The sequence below is a fragment of the Camelus bactrianus genome, chromosome 3 (assembly GCF_048773025.1).
Source record: "Camelus bactrianus isolate YW-2024 breed Bactrian camel chromosome 3, ASM4877302v1, whole genome shotgun sequence".
Taxonomy (NCBI): Eukaryota; Metazoa; Chordata; class Mammalia; order Artiodactyla; family Camelidae; genus Camelus; species Camelus bactrianus.
Window position 1 is genome coordinate 160,192,225 of NC_133541.1, and position 23,014 is coordinate 160,215,238.

Here is a 23,014-nt window from a genome sequence, read left to right on the forward strand (position 1 = left end):
GTTCCCATGGTGCTAGATGAACGAACTTATATCCGCATGCTAATTTCTGAGAGATAAATGTGTGTGAAAGTCGTCCTTAACCTAGCTTGTTGGGAACACAAAGTTTCTTTTCAGTTGCAAACTCCATTCCACACATATATATGGGGAGGTACAAGCTCCAACTCGGTTTTACAGTGAAAACTGCAGAAACTTCAAACCGGCACTAGGAAACAGACTGAGAAAGCAGAGAAAAAGTGTCTCCTCAACCCGTTCCCTTGGTGCTAGATGAACGAACGTCTCTCCACTTGCTCAGTTCTGAGAGATAAGTGTGTGTGAAAGCCGTCCTTCACCTAGCTTGTTGGGAACACAAAGTTTCTTTTCAGTTGCAAACTCCATTCCATACTTATATATGGAGAGGTACTAGCTCCAACTCTGTTTTACAGTGAAAACTGCAGGAACTTCAAACCGGCACTAAGAAACAGACTGAGAAAGCAGAGAAAAAGTGTCTCCTGCAACCCGTTCCCTTGGTGCTAGATGAACGAACGTCTCTCCACTTACTCAGTTCTGAGAGATAAGTGTGTGTGAAAGCCGTCCTTCACCTAGCTTGTTGGGAACACAAAGTTTCTTTTCAGTTTCAAACTCCATTCCATACATCTATAAGGGGAGGTACTAGCTCCAACTCGGTTTTACAATGAAAACTGCAGGAACTTCAAACCGGCACTAGGAAACAGACTGAGAAAGCAGAGAAAAAGTGTCTCCTGCAACCCGTTCCCTTGGTGCTAGATGAACGAACGTCTCTCCACTTGCTCAGTTATGAGAGATAAGTGTGTGTGAAAGCCGTCCTTCACCTAGCTTGTTGGGAACACAAAATTTCTTTTCAGTTGCAAACTCCATTCCATACATATATATGGGGAGGTACAAGCTTCAACTCGGTTTTACAGTGAAAAGTGCAGGAACTTCAAACCGGCACTAGGAAACGGACTGAGAAATCAGAGAAAAAGTGTCACCTGCAACCCGTTCCCATGGTGCTAGATGAACGAACTTATATCCGCATGCTAATTTCTGAGAGATAAATGTGTGTGAAAGTCGTCCTTAACCTAGCTTGTTGGGAACACAAAGTTTCTTTTCAGTTGCAAACTCCATTCCACACATATATATGGGGAGGTACAAGCTCCAACTCGGTTTTACAGTGAAAACTGCAGAAACTTCAAACCGGCACTAGGAAACAGACTGAGAAAGCAGAGAAAAAGTGTCTCCTCAACCCGTTCCCTTGGTGCTAGATGAACGAACGTCTCTCCACTTGCTCAGTTCTGAGAGATAAGTGTGTGTGAAAGCCGTCCTTCACCTAGCTTGTTGGGAACACAAAGTTTCTTTTCAGTTGCAAACTCCATTCCATACTTATATATGGAGAGGTACTAGCTCCAACTCTGTTTTACAGTGAAAACTGCAGGAACTTCAAACCGGCACTAAGAAACAGACTGAGAAAGCAGAGAAAAAGTGTCTCCTGCAACCCGTTCCCTTGGTGCTAGATGAACGAACGTCTCTCCACTTGCTCATTTCTGGGAGATAAGTGTGTGTGAAAGCCGTCCTTAACCTAGCTTGTTGGGAACACAAAGTTTCTTTTAAGTTGCAAACTCCATTCCATACTTATATATGGAGAGGTACTAGCTCCAACTCTGTTTTACAGTGAAAACTGCAGGAACTTCAAACCGGCACTAAGAAACAGACTGAGAAAGCAGAGAAAAAGTGTCTCCTGCAACCCGTTCTCTTGGTGCTAGATGAACGAACGTCTCTCCACTTTCTCAGTTCTGAGAGATAAGTGTGTGTGAAAGCCGTCCTTCACCTAGCTTGTTGGGAACACAAAGTTTCTTTTCAGTTGCAAACTCCATTCCATACATATATATGGGGTGGTACTAGCTCCAACTCGGTTTTACAGTGAAAACTTCAGGAACTTCAAACCGGCACTAAGAAACAGACTGAGAAAGCAGAGAAAAAGTGTCTCCTCCAAACCGTTCCCTTGGTGCTAGATGAAGGAACGTCTCTCCACTTGCTCAGTTCTGAGAGATAAGTGTGTGTGAAAGCCGTCCTTCACCTAGCTTGTTGGGAACACAAAGTTTCTTTTCAGTTTCAAACTCCATTCCATACATCTATATGGGGAGGTACTAGCTCCAACTCGATTTTACAATGAAAACTGCAGGAACTTCAAACATGCACTAGGAAACAGACTGAGAAAGCAGAGAAAAAGTGTCTCCTGCAACCCGTTCCCTTGGTGCTAGATGAACGAACGTCTCTCCACTTGCTCATTTCTGGGAGATAAGTGTGTGTGAAAGCCGTCCTTCACCTAGCTTGTTGGGAACACAAAGTTTCTTTTCAGTTGCAAACTCCATTCCATACATATATATGGGGAGGTACTAGCTTCAACTCGGTTTTACAGTGAAAAGTGCAGGAACTTCAAACCGGCACTAGGAAACAGACTGAGAAAGCAGAGAAAAAGTGTCTCCTGCAACCCGTTCCCTTGGTGCTAGATGAACGAACGTCTCTCCACTTGCTCAGTTCTGAGAGATAAGTGTGTGTGAAAGCCGTCCTTCACCTAGCTTGTTGGGAACACAAAGTTTCTTTTCAGTTGCAAACTCCATTCCATACTTATATATGGAGAGGTACTAGCTCCAACTCTGTTTTACAGTGAAAACTGCAGGAACTTCAAACCGGCACTAAGAAACAGACTGAGAAAGCAGAGAAAAAGTGTCTCCTGCAACCCGTTCCCTTGGTGCTAGATGAACGAACGTCTCTCCACTTACTCAGTTCTGAGAGATAAGTGTGTGTGAAAGCCGTCCTTCACCTAGCTTGTTGGGAACACAAAGTTTCTTTTCAGTTTCAAACTCCATTCCATACATCTATAAGGGGAGGTACTAGCTCCAACTCGGTTTTACAATGAAAACTGCAGGAACTTCAAACCGGCACTAGGAAACAGACTGAGAAAGCAGAGAAAAAGTGTCTCCTGCAACCCGTTCCCTTGGTGCTAGATGAACGAACGTCTCTCCACTTGCTCAGTTCTGAGAGATAAGTGTGTGTGAAAGCCGTCCTTCACCTAGCTTGTTGGGAACACAAAATTTCTTTTCAGTTGCAAACTCCATTCCATACATATATATGGGGAGGTACAAGCTTCAACTCGGTTTTACAGTGAAAAGTGCAGGAACTTCAAACCGGCACTAGGAAACGGACTGAGAAATCAGAGAAAAAGTGTCACCTGCAACCCGTTCCCATGGTGCTAGATGAACGAACTTATATCCGCATGCTAATTTCTGAGAGATAAATGTGTGTGAAAGTCGTCCTTAACCTAGCTTGTTGGGAACACAAAGTTTCTTTTCAGGTGCAAACTCCATTCCACACATATATATGGGGAGGTACAAGCTCCAACTCGGTTTTACAGTGAAAACTGCAGAAACTTCAAACCGGCACTAGGAAACAGACTGAGAAAGCAGAGAAAAAGTGTCTCCTCAACCCGTTCCCTTGGTGCTAGATGAACGAACGTCTCTCCACTTGCTCAGTTCTGAGAGATAAGTGTGTGTGAAAGCCGTCCTTCACCTAGCTTGTTGGGAACACAAAGTTTCTTTTCAGTTGCAAACTCCATTCCATACTTATATATGGAGAGGTACTAGCTCCAACTCTGTTTTACAGTGAAAACTGCAGGAACTTCAAACCGGCACTAAGAAACAGACTGAGAAAGCAGAGAAAAAGTGTCTCCTGCAACCCGTTCCCTTGGTGCTAGATGAACGAACGTCTCTCCACTTGCTCATTTCTGGGAGAAAAGTGTGTGTGAAAGCCGTCCTTAACCTAGCTTGTTGGGAACACAAAGTTTCTTTTAAGTTGCAAACTCCATTCCATACTTATATATGGAGAGGTACTAGCTCCAACTCTGTTTTACAGTGAAAACTGCAGGAACTTCAAACCGGCACTAAGAAACAGACTGAGAAAGCAGAGAAAAAGTGTCTCCTGCAACCCGTTCTCTTGGTACTAGATGAACGAACGTCTCTCCACTTTCTCAGTTCTGAGAGATAAGTGTGTGTGAAAGCCGTCCTTCACCTAGCTTGTTGGGAACACAAAGTTTCTTTTCAGTTGCAAACTCCATTCCATATATATATATGGGGTGGTACTAGCTCCAACTCGGTTTTACAGTGAAAACTTCAGGAACTTCAAACCGGCACTAAGAAACAGACTGAGAAAGCAGAGAAAAAGTGTCTCCTCCAAACCGTTCCCTTGGTGCTAGATGAAGGAACGTCTCTCCACTTGCTCAGTTCTGAGAGATAAGTGTGTGTGAAAGCCGTCCTTCACCAAGCTTGTTGGGAACACAAAGTTTCTTTTCAGTTTCAAACTCCATTCCATACATCTATATGGGGAGGTACTAGCTCCAACTCGATTTTACAATGAAAACTGCAGGAACTTCAAACCTGCACTAGGAAACAGACTGAGAAAGCAGAGAAAAAGTGTCTCCTGCAACCCGTTCCCTTGGTGCTAGATGAACGAACGTCTCTCCACTTGCTCATTTCTGGGAGATAAGTGTGTGTGAAAGCCGTCCTTCACCTAGCTTGTTGGGAACACAAAGTTTCTTTTCAGTTGCAAACTCCATTCCATACATATATATGGGGAGGTACTAGCTTCAACTCGGTTTTACAGTGAAAAGTGCAGGAACTTCAAACCGGCACTAGGAAACAGACTGAGAAAGCAGAGAAAAAGTGTCTCCTGCAACCCGTTCCCTTGGTGCTAGATGAACGAACGTCTCTCCACTTTCTCAGTTCTGAGAGATAAGTGTGTGTGAAAGCCGTCCTTCACCTAGCTTGTTGGGAACACAAAGTTTCTTTTCAGTTGCAAACTCCATTCCATACATATATATGGGGAGGTACAAGCTTCAACTCGGTTTTACAGTGAAAAGTGCAGGAACTTCAAACCGGCACTAGGAAACGGACTGAGAAATCAGAGAAAAAGTGTCACCTGCAACCCGTTCCCATGGTGCTAGATGAACGAACTTATATCCGCATGCTAATTTCTGAGAGATAAATGTGTGTGAAAGTCGTCCTTAACCTAGCTTGTTGGGAACACAAAGTTTCTTTTCAGTTGCAAACTCCATTCCACACATATATATGGGGAGGTACAAGCTCCAACTCGGTTTTACAGTGAAAACTGCAGAAACTTCAAACCGGCACTAGGAAACAGACTGAGAAAGCAGAGAAAAAGTGTCTCCTGCAACCCGTTCCCTTGGTGCTAGATGAACGAACGTCTCTCCACTTGCTCAGTTCTGAGAGATAAGTGTGTGTGAAAGCCGTCCTTCACCTAGCTTGTTGGGAACACAAAGTTTCTTTTCAGTTGCAAACTCCATTCCATACTTATATATGGAGAGGTACTAGCTCCAACTCTGTTTTACAGTGAAAACTGCAGGAACTTCAAACCGGCACTAAGAAACAGACTGAGAAAGCAGAGAAAAAGTGTCTCCTGCAACCCGTTCCCTTGGTGCTAGATGAACGAACGTCTCTCCACTTGCTCATTTCTGGGAGATAAGTGTGTGTGAAAGCCGTCCTTAACCTAGCTTGTTGGGAACACAAAGTTTCTTTTAAGTTGCAAACTCCATTCCATACTTATATATGGAGAGGTACTAGCTCCAAACTGTTTTACAGTGAAAACTGCAGGAACTTCAAACCGGCACTAAGAAACAGACTGAGAAAGGAGAGAAAAAGTGTCTCCTGCAACCCGTTCCCTTGGTGCTAGATGAACGAACGTCTCTCCACTTTCTCAGTTCTGAGAGATAAGTGTGTGTGAAAGCCGTCCTTCACCTAGCTTGTTGGGAACACAAAGTTTCTTTTCAGTTGCAAACTCCATTCCATACATATATATGGGGTGGTACTAGCTCCAACTCGGTTTTACAGTGAAAACTTCAGGAACTTCAAACCGGCACTAAGAAACAGACTGAGAAAGCAGAGAAAAAGTGTCTCCTCCAAACCGTTCCCTTGGTGCTAGATGAAGGAACGTCTCTCCACTTGCTCAGTTCTGAGAGATAAGTGTGTGTGAAAGCCGTCCTTCACCTAGCTTGTTGGGAACACAAAGTTTCTTTTCAGTTTCAAACTCCATTCCATACATCTATATGGGGAGGTACTAGCTCCAACTCGATTTTACAGTGAAAACTGCAGGAACTTCAAACCTGCACTAGGAAACAGACTGAGAAAGCAGAGAAAAAGTGTCTCCTGCAACCCGTTCCCTTGGTGCTAGATGAACGAACGTCTCTCCACTTGCTCATTTCTGGGAGATAAGTGTGTGTGAAAGCCGTCCTTCACCTAGCTTGTTGGGAACACAAAGTTTCTTTTCAGTTGCAAACTCCATTCCATACATATATATGGGGAGGTACTAGCTTCAACTCGGTTTTACAGTGAAAAGTGCAGGAACTTCAAACCGGCACTAGGAAACAGACTGAGAAAGCAGAGAAAAAGTGTCTCCTGCAACCCGTTCCCTTGGTGCTAGATGAACGAACGTCTCTCCACTTTCTCAGTTCTGAGAGATAAGTGTGTGTGAAAGCCGTCCTTCACCTAGCTTGTTGGGAACACAAAGTTTCTTTTCAGTTGCAAACTCCATTCCATACATATATATGGGGAGGTACAAGCTTCAACTCGGTTTTACAGTGAAAAGTGCAGGAACTTCAAACCGGCACTAGGAAACGGACTGAGAAATCAGAGAAAAAGTGTCACCTGCAACCCGTTCCCATGGTGCTAGATGAACGAACTTATATCCGCATGCTAATTTCTGAGAGATAAATGTGTGTGAAAGTCGTCCTTAACCTAGCTTGTTGGGAACACAAAGTTTCTTTTCAGTTGCAAACTCCATTCCACACATATATATGGGGAAGTACAAGCTCCAACTCGGTTTTACAGTGAAAACTGCAGAAACTTCAAACCGGCACTAGGAAACAGACTGAGAAAGCAGAGAAAAAGTGTCTCCTCAACCCGTTCCCTTGGTGCTAGATGAACGAACGTCTCTCCACTTGCTCAGTTCTGAGAGATAAGTGTGTGTGAAAGCCGTCCTTCACCTAGCTTGTTGGGAACACAAAGTTTCTTTTCAGTTGCAAACTCCATTCCATACTTATATATGGAGAGGTACTAGCTCCAACTCTCTTTTACAGTGAAAACTGCAGGAACTTCAAACCGGCACTAAGAAACAGACTGAGAAAGCAGAGAAAAAGTGTCTCCTGCAACCCGTTCCCTTGGTGCTAGATGAACGAACGTCTCTCCACTTGCTCATTTCTGGGAGATAAGTGTGTGTGAAAGCCGTCCTTAACCTAGCTTGTTGGGAACACAAAGTTTCTTTTAAGTTGCAAACTCCATTCCATACTTATATATGGAGAGGTACTAGCTCCAACTCTGTTTTACAGTGAAAACTGCAGGAACTTCAAACCGGCACTAAGAAACAGACTGAGAAAGCAGAGAAAAAGTGTCTCCTGCAACCCGTTCTCTTGGTGCTAGATGAACGAACGTCTCTCCACTTTCTCAGTTCTGAGAGATAAGTGTGTGTGAAAGCCGTCCTTCACCTAGCTTGTTGGGAACACAAAGTTTCTTTTCAGTTGCAAACTCCATTCCATACATATATATGGGGAGGTACTAGCTCAACTCAGTTTTACGGTGAAAACTGCAGGAACTTCAAACCGGCACTAAGAAACAGACTGAGAAAGCAGAGAAAAAGTGTCTCCTGCAACCCGATCCCTTGGTGCTAGATGAACGAACGTCTCTCCACTTGCTCAGTTCTGAGAGATAAGTGTGTGTGAAAGCCGTCCTTCACCTAGCTTGTTGGGAACACAAAGTTTCTTTTCAGTTTCAAACTCCATTCCATACATCTATAAGGGGAGGTACTAGCTCCAACTCTGTTTTACAATGAAAACTGCAGGAACTTCAAACCGGCACTAGGAAACAGACTGAGAAAGCAGAGAAAAAGTGTCTCCTGCAACCCGTTCCCTTGGTGCTAGATGAACGAACGTCTCTCCACTTGCTCATTTCTGGGAGATAAGTGTGTGTGAAAGCCGTCCTTCACCTAGCTTGTTGGGAACACAAAGTTTCTTTTCAGTTGCAAACTCCATTCCATACATATATATGGGGAGGTACTAGCTTCAACTCGGTTTTACAGTGAAAAGTGCAGGAACTTCAAACCGGCACTAGGAAACAGACTGAGAAAGCAGAGAAAAAGTGTCTCCTGCAACCCGTTCCCTTGGTGCTAGATGAACGAACGTCTCTCCACTTTCTCAGTTCTGAGAGATAAGGGTGTGTGAAAGCCGTCCTTCACCTAGCTTGTTGGGAACACAAAGTTTCTTTTCAGTTGCAAACTCCATTCTATACATATATATGGGGAGGTACTAGCTCAACTCAGTTTTACGGTGAAAACTGCAGGAACTTCAAACCGGCACTAAGAAACAGACTGAGAAAGCAGAGAAAAAGTGTCTCCTGCAACCCGTTCTCTTGGTGCTAGATGAACGAACGTCTCTCCACTTTCTCAGTTCTGAGAGATAAGTGTGTGTGAAAGCCGTCCTTCACCTAGCTTGTTGGGAACACAAAGTTTCTTTTCAGTTGCAAACTCCATTCCATACATATATATGGGGTGGTACTAGCTCCAACTCGGTTTTACAGTGAAAACTTCAGGAACTTCAAACCGGCACTAAGAAACAGACTGAGAAAGCAGAGAAAAAGTGTCTCCTCCAAACCGTTCCCTTGGTGCTAGATGAAGGAACGTCTCTCCACTTGCTCAGTTCTGAGAGATAAGTGTGTGTGAAAGCCGTCCTTCACCTAGCTTGTTGGGAACACAAAGTTTCTTTTCAGTTGCAAACTCCATTCCATACATATATATGGGGTGGTACTAGCTCCAACTCGGTTTTACAGTGAAAACTTCAGGAACTTCAAACCGGCACTAAGAAACAGACTGAGAAAGCAGAGAAAAAGTGTCTCCTCCAAACCGTTCCCTTGGTGCTAGATGAAGGAACGTCTCTCCACTTGCTCAGTTCTGAGAGATAAGTGTGTGTGAAAGCGGTCCTTCACCTAGCTTGTTGGGAACACAAAGTTTCTTTTCAGTTTCAAACTCCATTCCATACATCTATATGGGGAGGTACTAGCTCCAACTCGATTTTACAATGAAAACTGCAGGAACTTCAAACCTGCACTAGGAAACAGACTGAGAAAGCAGAGAAAAAGTGTCTCCTGCAACCCGTTCCCTTGGTGCTAGATGAACGAACGTCTCTCCACTTGCTCATTTCTGGGAGATAAGTGTGTGTGAAAGCCGTCCTTCACCTAGCTTGTTGGGAACACAAAGTTTCTTTTCAGTTGCAAACTCCATTCCATACATATATATGGGGAGGTACTAGCTTCAACTCGGTTTTACAGTGAAAAGTGCAGGAACTTCAAACCGGCACTAGGAAACAGACTGAGAAAGCAGAGAAAAAGTGTCTCCTGCAACCCGTTCCCTTGGTGCTAGATGAACGAACGTCTCTCCACTTTCTCAGTTCTGAGAGATAAGTGTGTGTGAAAGCCGTCCTTCACCTAGCTTGTTGGGAACACAAAGTTTCTTTTCAGTTGCAAACTCCATTCCATACATATATATGGGGAGGTACTAGCTCAACTCAGTTTTACGGTGAAAACTGCAGGAACTTCAAACCGGCACTAAGAAACAGACTGAGAAAGCAGAGAAAAAGTGTCTCCTGCAACCCGATCCCTTGGTGCTAGATGAACGAACGTCTCTCCACTTGCTCAGTTCTGAGAGATAAGTGTGTGTGAAAGCCGTCCTTCACCTAGCTTGTTGGGAACACAAAGTTTCTTTTCAGTTTCAAACTCCATTCCATACATCTATAAGGGGAGGTACTAGCTCCAACTCTGTTTTACAATGAAAACTGCAGGAACTTCAAACCGGCACTAGGAAACAGACTGAGAAAGCAGAGAAAAAGTGTCTCCTGCAACCCGTTCCCTTGGTGCTAGATGAACGAACGTCTCTCCACTTGCTCATTTCTGGGAGATAAGTGTGTGTGAAAGCCGTCCTTCACCTAGCTTGTTGGGAACACAAAGTTTCTTTTCAGTTGCAAACTCCATTCCATACATATATATGGGGAGGTACTAGCTTCAACTCGGTTTTACAGTGAAAAGTGCAGGAACTTCAAACCGGCACTAGGAAACAGACTGAGAAAGCAGAGAAAAAGTGTCTCCTGCAACCCGTTCCCTTGGTGCTAGATGAACGAACGTCTCTCCACTTTCTCAGTTCTGAGAGATAAGTGTGTGTGAAAGCCGTCCTTCACCTAGCTTGTTGGGAACACAAAGTTTCTTTTCAGTTGCAAACTCCATTCTATACATATATATGGGGAGGTACTAGCTCAACTCAGTTTTACGGTGAAAACTGCAGGAACTTCAAACCGGCACTAAGAAACAGACTGAGAAAGCAGAGAAAAAGTGTCTCCTGCAACCCGTTCTCTTGGTGCTAGATGAACGAACGTCTCTCCACTTTCTCAGTTCTGAGAGATAAGTGTGTGTGAAAGCCGTCCTTCACCTAGCTTGTTGGGAACACAAAGTTTCTTTTCAGTTGCAAACTCCATTCCATACATATATATGGGGTGGTACTAGCTCCAACTCGGTTTTACAGTGAAAACTTCAGGAACTTCAAACCGGCACTAAGAAACAGACTGAGAAAGCAGAGAAAAAGTGTCTCCTCCAAACCGTTCCCTTGGTGCTAGATGAAGGAACGTCTCTCCACTTGCTCAGTTCTGAGAGATAAGTGTGTGTGAAAGCCGTCCTTCACCTAGCTTGTTGGGAACACAAAGTTTCTTTTCAGTTTCAAACTCCATTCCATACATCTATATGGGGAGGTACTAGCTCCAACTCGATTTTACAATGAAAACTGCAGGAACTTCAAACCTGCACTAGGAAACAGACTGAGAAAGCAGAGAAAAAGTGTCTCCTGCAACCCGTTCCCTTGGTGCTAGATGAACGAACGTCTCTCCACTTGCTCATTTCTGGGAGATATGTGTGTGTGAAAGCCGTCCTTCACCTAGCTTGTTGGGAACACAAAGTTTCTTTTCAGTTGCAAACTCCATTCCATACATATATATGGGGAGGTACTAGCTTCAACTCGGTTTTACAGTGAAAAGTGCAGGAACTTCAAACCAGCACTAGGAAACAGACTGAGAAAGCAGAGAAAAAGTGTCTCCTGCAACCCGTTCCCTTGGTGCTAGATGAACGAACGTCTCTCCACTTTCTCAGTTCTGAGAGATAAGTGTGTGTGAAAGCCGTCCTTCACCTAGCTTGTTGGGAACACAAAGTTTCTTTTCAGTTGCAAACTCCATTCCATACATATATATGGGGAGGTACTAGCTCAACTCAGTTTTACGGTGAAAACTGCAGGAACTTCAAACCGGCACTAAGAAACAGACTGAGAAAGCAGAGAAAAAGTGTCTCCTGCAACCCGTTCCCTTGGTGCTAGATGAACGAACGTCTCTCCACTTGCTCAGTTCTGAGAGATAAGTGTGTGTGAAAGCCGTCCTTCACCTAGCTTGTTGGGAACACAAAGTTTCTTTTCAGTTTCAAACTCCATTCCATACATCTATAAGGGGAGGTACTAGCTCCAACTCTGTTTTACAATGAAAACTGCAGGAACTTCAAACCGGCACTAGGAAACAGACTGAGAAAGCAGAGAAAAAGTGTCTCCTGCAACCCGTTCCCTTGGTGCTAGATGAACGAACGTCTCTCCACTTGCTCAGTTCTGAGAGATAAGTGTGTGTGAAAGCCGTCCTTCACCTAGCTTGTTGGGAACACAAAGTTTCTTTTCAGTTTCAAACTCCATTCCATACATCTATAAGGGGAGGTACTAGCTCCAACTCGGTTTTACAATGAAAACTGCAGGAACTTCAAACCGGCACTAGGAAACAGACTGAGAAAGCAGAGAAAAAGTGTCTCCTGCAACCCGTTCCCTTGGTGCTAGATGAACGAACGTCTCTCCACTTGCTCATTTCTGGGAGATAAGTGTGTGTGAAAGCCGTCCTTCACCTAGCTTGTTGGGAACACAAAGTTTCTTTTCAGTTGCAAACTCCATTCCATACATATATATGGGGAGGTACTAGCTTCAACTCGGTTTTACAGTGAAAAGTGCAGGAACTTCAAACCGGCACTAGGAAACAGACTGAGAAAGCAGAGAAAAAGTGTCTCCTGCAACCCGTTCCCTTGGTGCTAGATGAACGAACGTCTCTCCACTTTCTCAGTTCTGAGAGATAAGTGTGTGTGAAAGCCGTCCTTCACCTAGCTTGTTGGGAACACAAAGTTTCTTTTCAGTTGCAAACTCCATTCTATACATATATATGGGGAGGTACTAGCTCAACTCAGTTTTACGGTGAAAACTGCAGGAACTTCAAACCGGCACTAAGAAACAGACTGAGAAAGCAGAGAAAAAGTGTCTCCTGCAACCCGTTCTCTTGGTGCTAGATGAACGAACGTCTCTCCACTTTCTCAGTTCTGAGAGATAAGTGTGTGTGAAAGCCGTCCTTCACCTAGCTTGTTGGGAACACAAAGTTTCTTTTCAGTTGCAAACTCCATTCCATACATATATATGGGGTGGTACTAGCTCCAACTCGGTTTTACAGTGAAAACTTCAGGAACTTCAAACCGGCACTAAGAAACAGACTGAGAAAGCAGAGAAAAAGTGTCTCCTCCAAACCGTTCCCTTGGTGCTAGATGAAGGAACGTCTCTCCACTTGCTCAGTTCTGAGAGATAAGTGTGTGTGAAAGCCGTCCTTCACCTAGCTTGTTGGGAACACAAAGTTTATTTTCAGTTTCAAACTCCATTCCATACATCTATATGGGGAGGTACTAGCTCCAACTCGATTTTACAATGAAAACTGCAGGAACTTCAAACCTGCACTAGGAAACAGACTGAGAAAGCAGAGAAAAAGTGTCTCCTGCAACCCGTTCCCTTGGTGCTAGATGAACGAACGTCTCTCCACTTGCTCATTTCTGGGAGATAAGTGTGTGTGAAAGCCGTCCTTCACCTAGCTTGTTGGGAACACAAAGTTTCTTTTCAGTTGCAAACTCCATTCCATACATATATATGGGGAGGTACTAGCTTCAACTCGGTTTTACAGTGAAAAGTGCAGGAACTTCAAACCGGCACTAGGAAACAGACTGAGAAAGCAGAGAAAAAGTGTCTCCTGCAACCCGTTCCCTTGGTGCTAGATGAACGAACGTCTCTCCACTTTCTCAGTTCTGAGAGATAAGTGTGTGTGAAAGCCGTCCTTCACCTAGCTTGTTGGGAACACAAAGTTTCTTTTCAGTTGCAAACTCCATTCCATACATATATATGGGGAGGTACAAGCTTCAACTCGGTTTTACAGTGAAAAGTGCAGGAACTTCAAACCGGCACTAGGAAACGGACTGAGAAATCAGAGAAAAAGTGTCACCTGCAACCCGTTCCCATGGTGCTAGATGAACGAACTTATATCCGCATGCTAATTTCTGAGAGATAAATGTGTGTGAAAGTCGTCCTTAACCTAGCTTGTTGGGAACACAAAGTTTCTTTTCAGTTGCAAACTCCATTCCACACATATATATGGGGAGGTACAAGCTCCAACTCGGTTTTACAGTGAAAACTGCAGAAACTTCAAACCGGCACTAGGAAACAGACTGAGAAAGCAGAGAAAAAGTGTCTCCTCAACCCGTTCCCTTGGTGCTAGATGAACGAACGTCTCTCCACTTGCTCAGTTCTGAGAGATAAGTGTGTGTGAAAGCCGTCCTTCACCTAGCTTGTTGGGAACACAAAGTTTCTTTTCAGTTGCAAACTCCATTCCATACTTATATATGGAGAGGTACTAGCTCCAACTCTGTTTTACAGTGAAAACTGCAGGAACTTCAAACCGGCACTAAGAAACAGACTGAGAAAGCAGAGAAAAAGTGTCTCCTGCAACCCGTTCCCTTGGTGCTAGATGAACGAACGTCTCTCCACTTGCTCATTTCTGGGAGATAAGTGTGTGTGAAAGCCGTCCTTAACCTAGCTTGTTGGGAACACAAAGTTTCTTTTAAGTTGCAAACTCCATTCCATACTTATATATGGAGAGGTACTAGCTCCAACTCTGTTTTACAGTGAAAACTGCAGGAACTTCAAACCGGCACTAAGAAACAGACTGAGAAAGCAGAGAAAAAGTGTCTCCTGCAACCCGTTCCCTTGGTGCTAGATGAACGAACGTCTCTCCACTTGCTCATTTCTGGGAGATAAGTGTGTGTGAAAGCCGTCCTTAACCTAGCTTGTTGGGAACACAAAGTTTCTTTTAAGTTGCAAACTCCATTCCATACTTATATATGGAGAGGTACTAGCTCCAACTCTGTTTTACAGTGAAAACTTCAGGAACTTCAAACCGGCACTAAGAAACAGACTGAGAAAGCAGAGAAAAAGTGTCTCCTGCAACCCGTTCTCTTGGTGCTAGATGAACGAACGTCTCTCCACTTTCTCAGTTCTGAGAGATAAGTGTGTGTGAAAGCCGTCCTTCACCTAGCTTGTTGGGAACACAAAGTTTCTTTTCAGTTGCAAACTCCATTCCATACATATATATGGGGTGGTACTAGCTCCAACTCGGTTTTACAGTGAAAACTGCAGGAACTTCAAACCGGCACTAAGAAACAGACTGAGAAAGCAGAGAAAAAGTGTCTCCTCCAAACCGTTCCCTTGGTGCTAGATGAAGGAACGTCTCTCCACTTGCTCAGTTCTGAGAGATAAGTGTGTGTGAAAGCCGTCCTTCACCTAGCTTGTTGGGAACACAAAGTTTCTTTTCAGTTTCAAACTCCATTCCATACATCTATATGGGGAGGTACTAGCTCCAACTCGATTTTACAATGAAAACTGCAGGAACTTCAAACCTGCACTAGGAAACAGACTGAGAAAGCAGAGAAAAAGTGTCTCCTGCAACCCGTTCCCTTGGTGCTAGATGAACGAACGTCTCTCCACTTGCTCATTTCTGGGAGATAAGTGTGTGTGAAAGCCGTCCTTCACCTAGCTTGTTGGGAACACAAAGTTTCTTTTCAGTTGCAAACTCCATTCCATACATATATATGGGGAGGTACTAGCTTCAACTCGGTTTTACAGTGAAAAGTGCAGGAACTTCAAACCGGCACTAGGAAACAGACTGAGAAAGCAGAGAAAAAGTGTCTCCTGCAACCCGTTCCCTTGGTGCTAGATGAACGAACGTCTCTCCACTTTCTCAGTTCTGAGAGATAAGTGTGTGTGAAAGCCGTCCTTCACCTAGCTTGTTGGGAACACAAAGTTTCTTTTCAGTTGCAAACTCCATTCCATACATATATATGGGGAGGTACTAGCTCAACTCAGTTTTACGGTGAAAACTGCAGGAACTTCAAACCGGCACTAAGAAACAGACTGAGAAAGCAGAGAAAAAGTGTCTCCTGCAACCCGTTCCCTTGGTGCTAGATGAACGAACGTCTCTCCACTTGCTCAGTTCTGAGAGATAAGTGTGTGTGAAAGCCGTCCTTCACCTAGCTTGTTGGGAACACAAAGTTTCTTTTCAGTTTCAAACTCCATTCCATACATCTATAAGGGGAGGTACTAGCTCCAACTCTGTTTTACAATGAAAACTGCAGGAACTTCAAACCGGCACTAGGAAACAGACTGAGAAAGCAGAGAAAAAGTGTCTCCTGCAACCCGTTCCCTTGGTGCTAGATGAACGAACGTCTCTCCACTTGCTCAGTTCTGAGAGATAAGTGTGTGTGAAAGCCGTCCTTCACCTAGCTTGTTGGGAACACAAAGTTTCTTTTCAGTTTCAAACTCCATTCCATACATCTATAAGGGGAGGTACTAGCTCCAACTCGGTTTTACAATGAAAACTGCAGGAACTTCAAACCGGCACTAGGAAACAGACTGAGAAAGCAGAGAAAAAGTGTCTCCTGCAACCCGTTCCCTTGGTGCTAGATGAACGAACGTCTCTCCACTTGCTCATTTCTGGGAGATAAGTGTGTGTGAAAGCCGTCCTTCACCTAGCTTGTTGGGAACACAAAGTTTCTTTTCAGTTGCAAACTCCATTCCATACATATATATGGTTAGGTACTAGCTTCAACTCGGTTTTACAGTGAAAAGTGCAGGAACTTCAAACCGGCACTAGGAAACAGACTGAGAAAGCAGAGAAATAGTGTCTCCTGCAACCCGTTCCCTTGGTGCTAGATGAACGAACGTCTCTCCACTTTCTCAGTTCTGAGAGATAAGTGTGTGTGAAAGCCGTCCTTCACCTAGCTTGTTGGGAACACAAAGTTTCTTTTCAGTTGCAAACTCCATTCTATACATATATATGGGGAGGTACTAGCTCAACTCAGTTTTACGGTGAAAACTGCAGGAACTTCAAACCGGCACTAAGAAACAGACTGAGAAAGCAGAGAAAAAGTGTCTCCTGCAACCCGTTCTCTTGGTGCTAGATGAACGAACGTCTCTCCACTTTCTCAGTTCTGAGAGATAAGTGTGTGTGAAAGCCGTCCTTCACCTAGCTTGTTGGGAACACAAAGTTTCTTTTCAGTTGCAAACTCCATTCCATACATATATATGGGGTGGTACTAGCTCCAACTCGGTTTTACAGTGAAAACTTCAGGAACTTCAAACCGGCACTAAGAAACAGACTGAGAAAGCAGAGAAAAAGTGTCTCCTCCAAACCGTTCCCTTGGTGCTAGATGAAGGAACGTCTCTCCACTTGCTCAGTTCTGAGAGATAAGTGTGTGTGAAAGCCGTCCTTCACCTAGCTTGTTGGGAACACAAAGTTTCTTTTCAGTTGCAAACTCCATTCCATACATATATATGGGGAGGTACTAGCTTCAACTCGGTTTTACAGTGAAAAGTGCAGGAACTTCAAACCGGCACTAGGAAACAGACTGAGAAAGCAGAGAAAAAGTGTCTCCTGCAACCCGTTCCCTTGGTGCTAGATGAACGAACGTCTCTCCACTTTCTCAGTTCTGAGAGATAAGTGTGTGTGAAAGCCGTCCTTCACCTAGCTTGTTGGGAACACAAAGTTTCTTTTCAGTTGCAAACTCCATTCCATACATATATATGGGGAGGTACTAGCTCAACTCAGTTTTACGGTGAAAACTGCAGGAACTTCAAACCGGCACTAAGAAACAGACTGAGAAAGCAGAGAAAAAGTGTCTCCTGCAACCCGTTCTCTTGGTGCTAGATGAACGAACGTCTCTCCACTTTCTCAGTTCTGAGAGATAAGTGTGTGTGAAAGCCGTCCTTCACCTAGCTTGTTGGGAACACAAAGTTTCTTTTCAGTTGCAAACTCCATTCCATACATATATATGGGGTGGTACTAGCTCCAACTCGGTTTTACAGTGAAAACTTCAGGAACTTCAAACCGGCACTAAGAAACAGACTGAGAAAGCAGAGAAAAAGTGTCTCCTCCAAACCGTTCCCTTGGTGCTAGATGAAGGAACGTCTCTCCACTTGCTCAGTTCTGAGAGATAAGTGTGTGTGAAAGCCGTCCTTCACCTAGCTTATTGGGAACACAAAGTTTCTTTTCAGTTGCAAACTCCATTCCATACATATATATGGGGTGGTACTAGCTCCAACTCGGTTTTACAGTGAAAACTTCAGGAACTTCAAACCGGCACTAAGAAACAGACTGAGAAAGCAGAGAAAAAGTGTCTCCTCCAAACCGTTCCCTTGGTGCTAGATGAAGGAACGTCTCTCCACTTGCTCAGTTCTGAGAGATAAGTGTGTGTGAAAGCCGTCCTTCACCTAGCTTGTTGGGAACACAAAGTTTCTTTTCAGTTTCAAACTCCATTCCATACATCTATATGGGGAGGTACTAGCTCCAACTCGATTTTACAATGAAAACTGCAGGAACTTCAAACCTGCACTAGGAAACAGACTGAGAAAGCAGAGAAAAAGTGTCTCCTGCAACCCGTTCCCTTGGTGCTAGATGAACGAACGTCTCTCCACTTGCTCATTTCTGGGAGATAAGTGTGTGTGAAAGCCGTCCTTCACCTAGCTTGTTGGGAACACAAAGTTTCTTTTCAGTTGCAAACTCCATTCCATACATATATATGGGGAGGTACTAGCTTCAACTCGGTTTTACAGTGAAAAGTGCAGGAACTTCAAACCGGCACTAGGAAACAGACTGAGAAAGCAGAGAAAAAGTGTCTCCTGCAACCCGTTCCCTTGGTGCTAGATGAACGAACGTCTCTCCACTTTCTCAGTTCTGAGAGATAAGTGTGTGTGAAAGCCGTCCTTCACCTAGCTTGTTGGGAACACAAAGTTTCTTTTCAGTTGCAAACTCCATTCCATACATATATATGGGGAGGTACTAGCTCAACTCAGTTTTACGGTGAAAACTGCAGGAACTTCAAACCGGCACTAAGAAACAGACTGAGAAAGCAGAGAAAAAGTGTCTCCTGCAACCCGTTCCCTTGGTGCTAGATGAACGAACGTCTCTCCACTTGCTCAGTTCTGAGAGATAAGTGTGTGTGAAAGCCGTCCTTCACCTAGCTTGTTGGGAACACAAAGTTTCTTTTCAGTTTCAAACTCCATTCCATACATCTATAAGGGGAGGTACTAGCTCCAACTCTGTTTTACAATGAAAACTGCAGGAACTTCAAACCGGCACTAGGAAACAGACTGAGAAAGCAGAGAAAAAGTGTCTCCTGCAACCCGTTCCCTTGGTGCTAGATGAACGAACGTCTCTCCACTTGCTCAGTTCTGAGAGATAAGTGTGTGTGAAAGCCGTCCTTCACCTAGCTTGTTGGGAACACAAAGTTTCTTTTCAGTTTCAAACTCCATTCCATACATCTATAAGGGGAGGTACTAGCTCCAACTCGGTTTTACAATGAAAACTGCAGGAACTTCAAACCGGCACTAGGAAACAGACTGAGAAAGCAGAGAAAAAGTGTCTCCTGCAACCCGTTCCCTTGGTGCTAGATGAACGAACGTCTCTCCACTTGCTCATTTCTGGGAGATAAGTGTGTGTGAAAGCCGTCCTTCACCTAGCTTGTTGGGAACACAAAGTTTCTTTTCAGTTGCAAACTCCATTCCATACATATATATGGGGAGGTACTAGCTTCAACTCGGTTTTACAGTGAAAAGTGCAGGAACTTCAAACCGGCACTAGGAAACAGACTGAGAAAGCAGAGAAAAAGTGTCTCCTGCAACCCGTTCCCTTGGTGCTAGATGAACGAACGTCTCTCCACTTTCTCAGTTCTGAGAGATAAGTGTGTGTGAAAGCCGTCCTTCACCTAGCTTGTTGGGAACACAAAGTTTCTTTTCAGTTGCAAACTCCATTCTATACATATATATGGGGAGGTACTAGCTCAACTCAGTTTTACGGTGAAAACTGCAGGAACTTCAAACCGGCACTAAGAAACAGACTGAGAAAGCAGAGAAAAAGTGTCTCCTGCAACCCGTTCTCTTGGTGCTAGATGAACGAACGTCTCTCCACTTTCTCAGTTCTGAGAGATAAGTGTGTGTGAAAGCCGTCCTTCACCTAGCTTGTTGGGAACACAAAGTTTCTTTTCAGTTGCAAACTCCATTCCATACATATATATGGGGTGGTACTAGCTCCAACTCGGTTTTACAGTGAAAACTTCAGGAACTTCAAACCGGCACTAAGAAACAGACTGAGAAAGCAGAGAAAAAGTGTCTCCTCCAAACCGTTCCCTTGGTGCTAGATGAAGGAACGTCTCTCCACTTGCTCAGTTCTGAGAGATAAGTGTGTGTGAAAGCCGTCCTTCACCTAGCTTGTTGGGAACACAAAGTTTCTTTTCAGTTTCAAACTCCATTCCATACATCTATATGGGGAGGTACTAGCTCCAACTCGATTTTACAATGAAAACTGCAGGAACTTCAAACCTGCACTAGGAAACAGACTGAGAAAGCAGAGAAAAAGTGTCTCCTGCAACCCGTTCCCTTGGTGCTAGATGAACGAACGTCTCTCCACTTGCTCATTTCTGGGAGATAAGTGTGTGTGAAAGCCGTCCTTCACCTAGCTTGTTGGGAACACAAAGTTTCTTTTCAGTTGCAAACTCCATTCCATACATATATATGGGGAGGTACTAGCTTCAACTCGGTTTTACAGTGAAAAGTGCAGGAACTTCAAACCGGCACTAGGAAACAGACTGAGAAAGCAGAGAAAAAGTGTCTCCTGCAACCCGTTCCCTTGGTGCTAGATGAACGAACGTCTCTCCACTTTCTCAGTTCTGAGAGATAAGTGTGTGTGAAAGCCGTCCTTCACCTAGCTTGTTGGGAACACAAAGTTTCTTTTCAGTTGCAAACTCCATTCCATACATATATATGGGGAGGTACTAGCTCAACTCAGTTTTACGGTGAAAACTGCAGGAACTTCAAACCGGCACTAAGAAACAGACTGAGAAAGCAGAGAAAAAGTGTCTCCTGCAACCCGTTCTCTTGGTGCTAGATGAACGAACGTCTCTCCACTTTCTCAGTTCTGAGAGATAAGTGTGTGTGAAAGCCGTCCTTCACCTAGCTTGTTGGGAACACAAAGTTCTTTTCAGTTGCAAACTCCATTCCATACATATATATGGGGTGGTACTAGCTCCAACTCGGTTTTACAGTGAAAACTTCAGGAACTTCAAACCGGCACTAAGAAACAGACTGAGAAAGCAGAGAAAAAGTGTCTCCTCCAAACCGTTCCCTTGGTGCTAGATGAAGGAACGTCTCTCCACTTGCTCAGTTCTGACAGATAAGTGTGTGTGAAAGCCGTCCTTCACCTAGCTTGTTGGGAACACAAAGTTTCTTTTCAGTATCAAACTCCATTCCATACATCTATATGGGGAGGTACTAGCTCCAACTCGATTTTACAATGAAAACTGCAGGAACTTCAAACCTGCACTAGGAAACAGACTGAGAAAGCAGAGAAAAAGTGTCTCCTGCAACCCGTTCCCTTGGTGCTAGATGAACGAACGTCTCTCCACTTGCTCATTTCTGGGAGATAAGTGTGTGTGAAAGCCGTCCTTCACCTAGCTTGTTGGGAACACAAAGTTTCTTTTCAGTTGCAAACTCCATTCCATACATATATATGGGGAGGTACTAGCTTCAACTCGGTTTTACAGTGAAAAGTGCAGGAACTTCAAACCGGCACTAGGAAACAGACTGAGAAAGCAGAGAAAAAGTGTCTCCTGCAACCCGTTCCCTTGGTGCTAGATGAACGAACGTCTCTCCACTTTCTCAGTTCTGAGAGATAAGTGTGTGTGAAAGCCGTCCTTCACCTAGCTTGTTGGGAACACAAAGTTTCTTTTCAGTTGCAAACTCCATTCCATACATATATATGGGGAGGTACTAGCTCAACTCAGTTTTACGGTGAAAACTGCAGGAACTTCAAACCGGCACTAAGAAACAGACTGAGAAAGCAGAGAAAAAGTGTCTCCTGCAACCCGTTCTCTTGGTGCTAGATGAACGAACGTCTCTCCACTTTCTCAGTTCTGAGAGATAAGTGTGTGTGAAAGCCGTCCTTCACCTAGCTTGTTGGGAACACAAAGTTTCTTTTCAGTTGCAAACTCCATTCCATACATATATATGGGGTGGTACTAGCTCCAACTCGGTTTTACAGTGAAAACTTCAGGAACTTCAAACCGGCACTAAGAAACAGACTGAGAAAGCAGAGAAAAAGTGTCTCCTCCAAACCGTTCCCTTGGTGCTAGATGAAGGAACGTCTCTCCACTTGCTCAGTTCTGAGAGATAAGTGTATGTGAAAGCCGTCCTTCACCTAGCTTGTTGGGAACACAAAGTTTCTTTTCAGTTTCAAACTCCATTCCATACATCTATATGGGGAGGTACTAGCTCCAACTCGATTTTACAATGAAAACTGCAGGAACTTCAAACCTGCACTAGGAAACAGACTGAGAAAGCAGAGAAAAAGTGTCTCCTGCAACCCGTTCCCTTGGTGCTAGATGAAAGAACGTCTCTCCACTTGCTCATTTCTGGGAGATAAGTGTGTGTGAAAGCCGTCCTTCACCTAGCTTGTTGGGAACACAAAGTTTCTTTTCAGTTGCAAACTCCATTCCATACATATATATGGGGAGGTACTAGCTTCAACTCGGTTTTACAGTGAAAAGTGCAGGAACTTCAAACCGGCACTAGGAAACAGACTGAGAAAGCAGAGAAAAAGTGTCTCCTGCAACCCGTTCCCTTGGTGCTAGATGAACGAACGTCTCTCCACTTTCTCAGTTCTGAGAGATAAGTGTGTGTGAAAGCCGTCCTTCACCTAGCTTGTTGGGAACACAAAGTTTCTTTTCAGTTGCAAACCCCATTCCATACATATATATGGGGAGGTACTAGCTCAACTCAGTTTTACGGTGAAAACTGCAGGAACTTCAAACCGGCACTAAGAAACAGACTGAGAAAGCAGAGAAAAAGTGTCTCCTGCAACCCGTTCCCTTGGTGCTAGATGAACGAACGTCTCTCCACTTGCTCAGTTCTGAGAGATAAGTGTGTGTGAAAGCCGTCCTTCACCTAGCTTGTTGGGAACACAAAGTTTCTTTTCAGTTTCAAACTCCATTCCATACATCTATAAGGGGAGGTACTAGCTCCAACTCGGTTTTACAATGAAAACTGCAGGAACTTCAAACCGGCACTAGGAAACAGACTGAGAAAGCAGAGAAAAAGTGTCTCCTGCAACCCGTTCCCTTGGTGCTAGATGAACGAACGTCTCTCCACTTGCTCAGTTATGAGAGATAAGTGTGTGTGAAAGCCGTCCTTCACCTAGCTTGTTGGGAACACAAAATTTCTTTTCAGTTGCAAACTCCATTCCATACATATATATGGGGAGGTACAAGCTTCAACTCGGTTTTACAGTGAAAAGTGCAGGAACTTCAAACCGGCACTAGGAAACGGACTGAGAAATCAGAGAAAAAGTGTCACCTGCAACCCGTTCCCATGGTGCTAGATGAACGAACTTATATCCGCATGCTAATTTCTGAGAGACAAATGTGTGTGAAAGTCGTCCTTAACCTAGCTTGTTGGGAACACAAAGTTTCTTTTCAGTTGCAAACTCCAT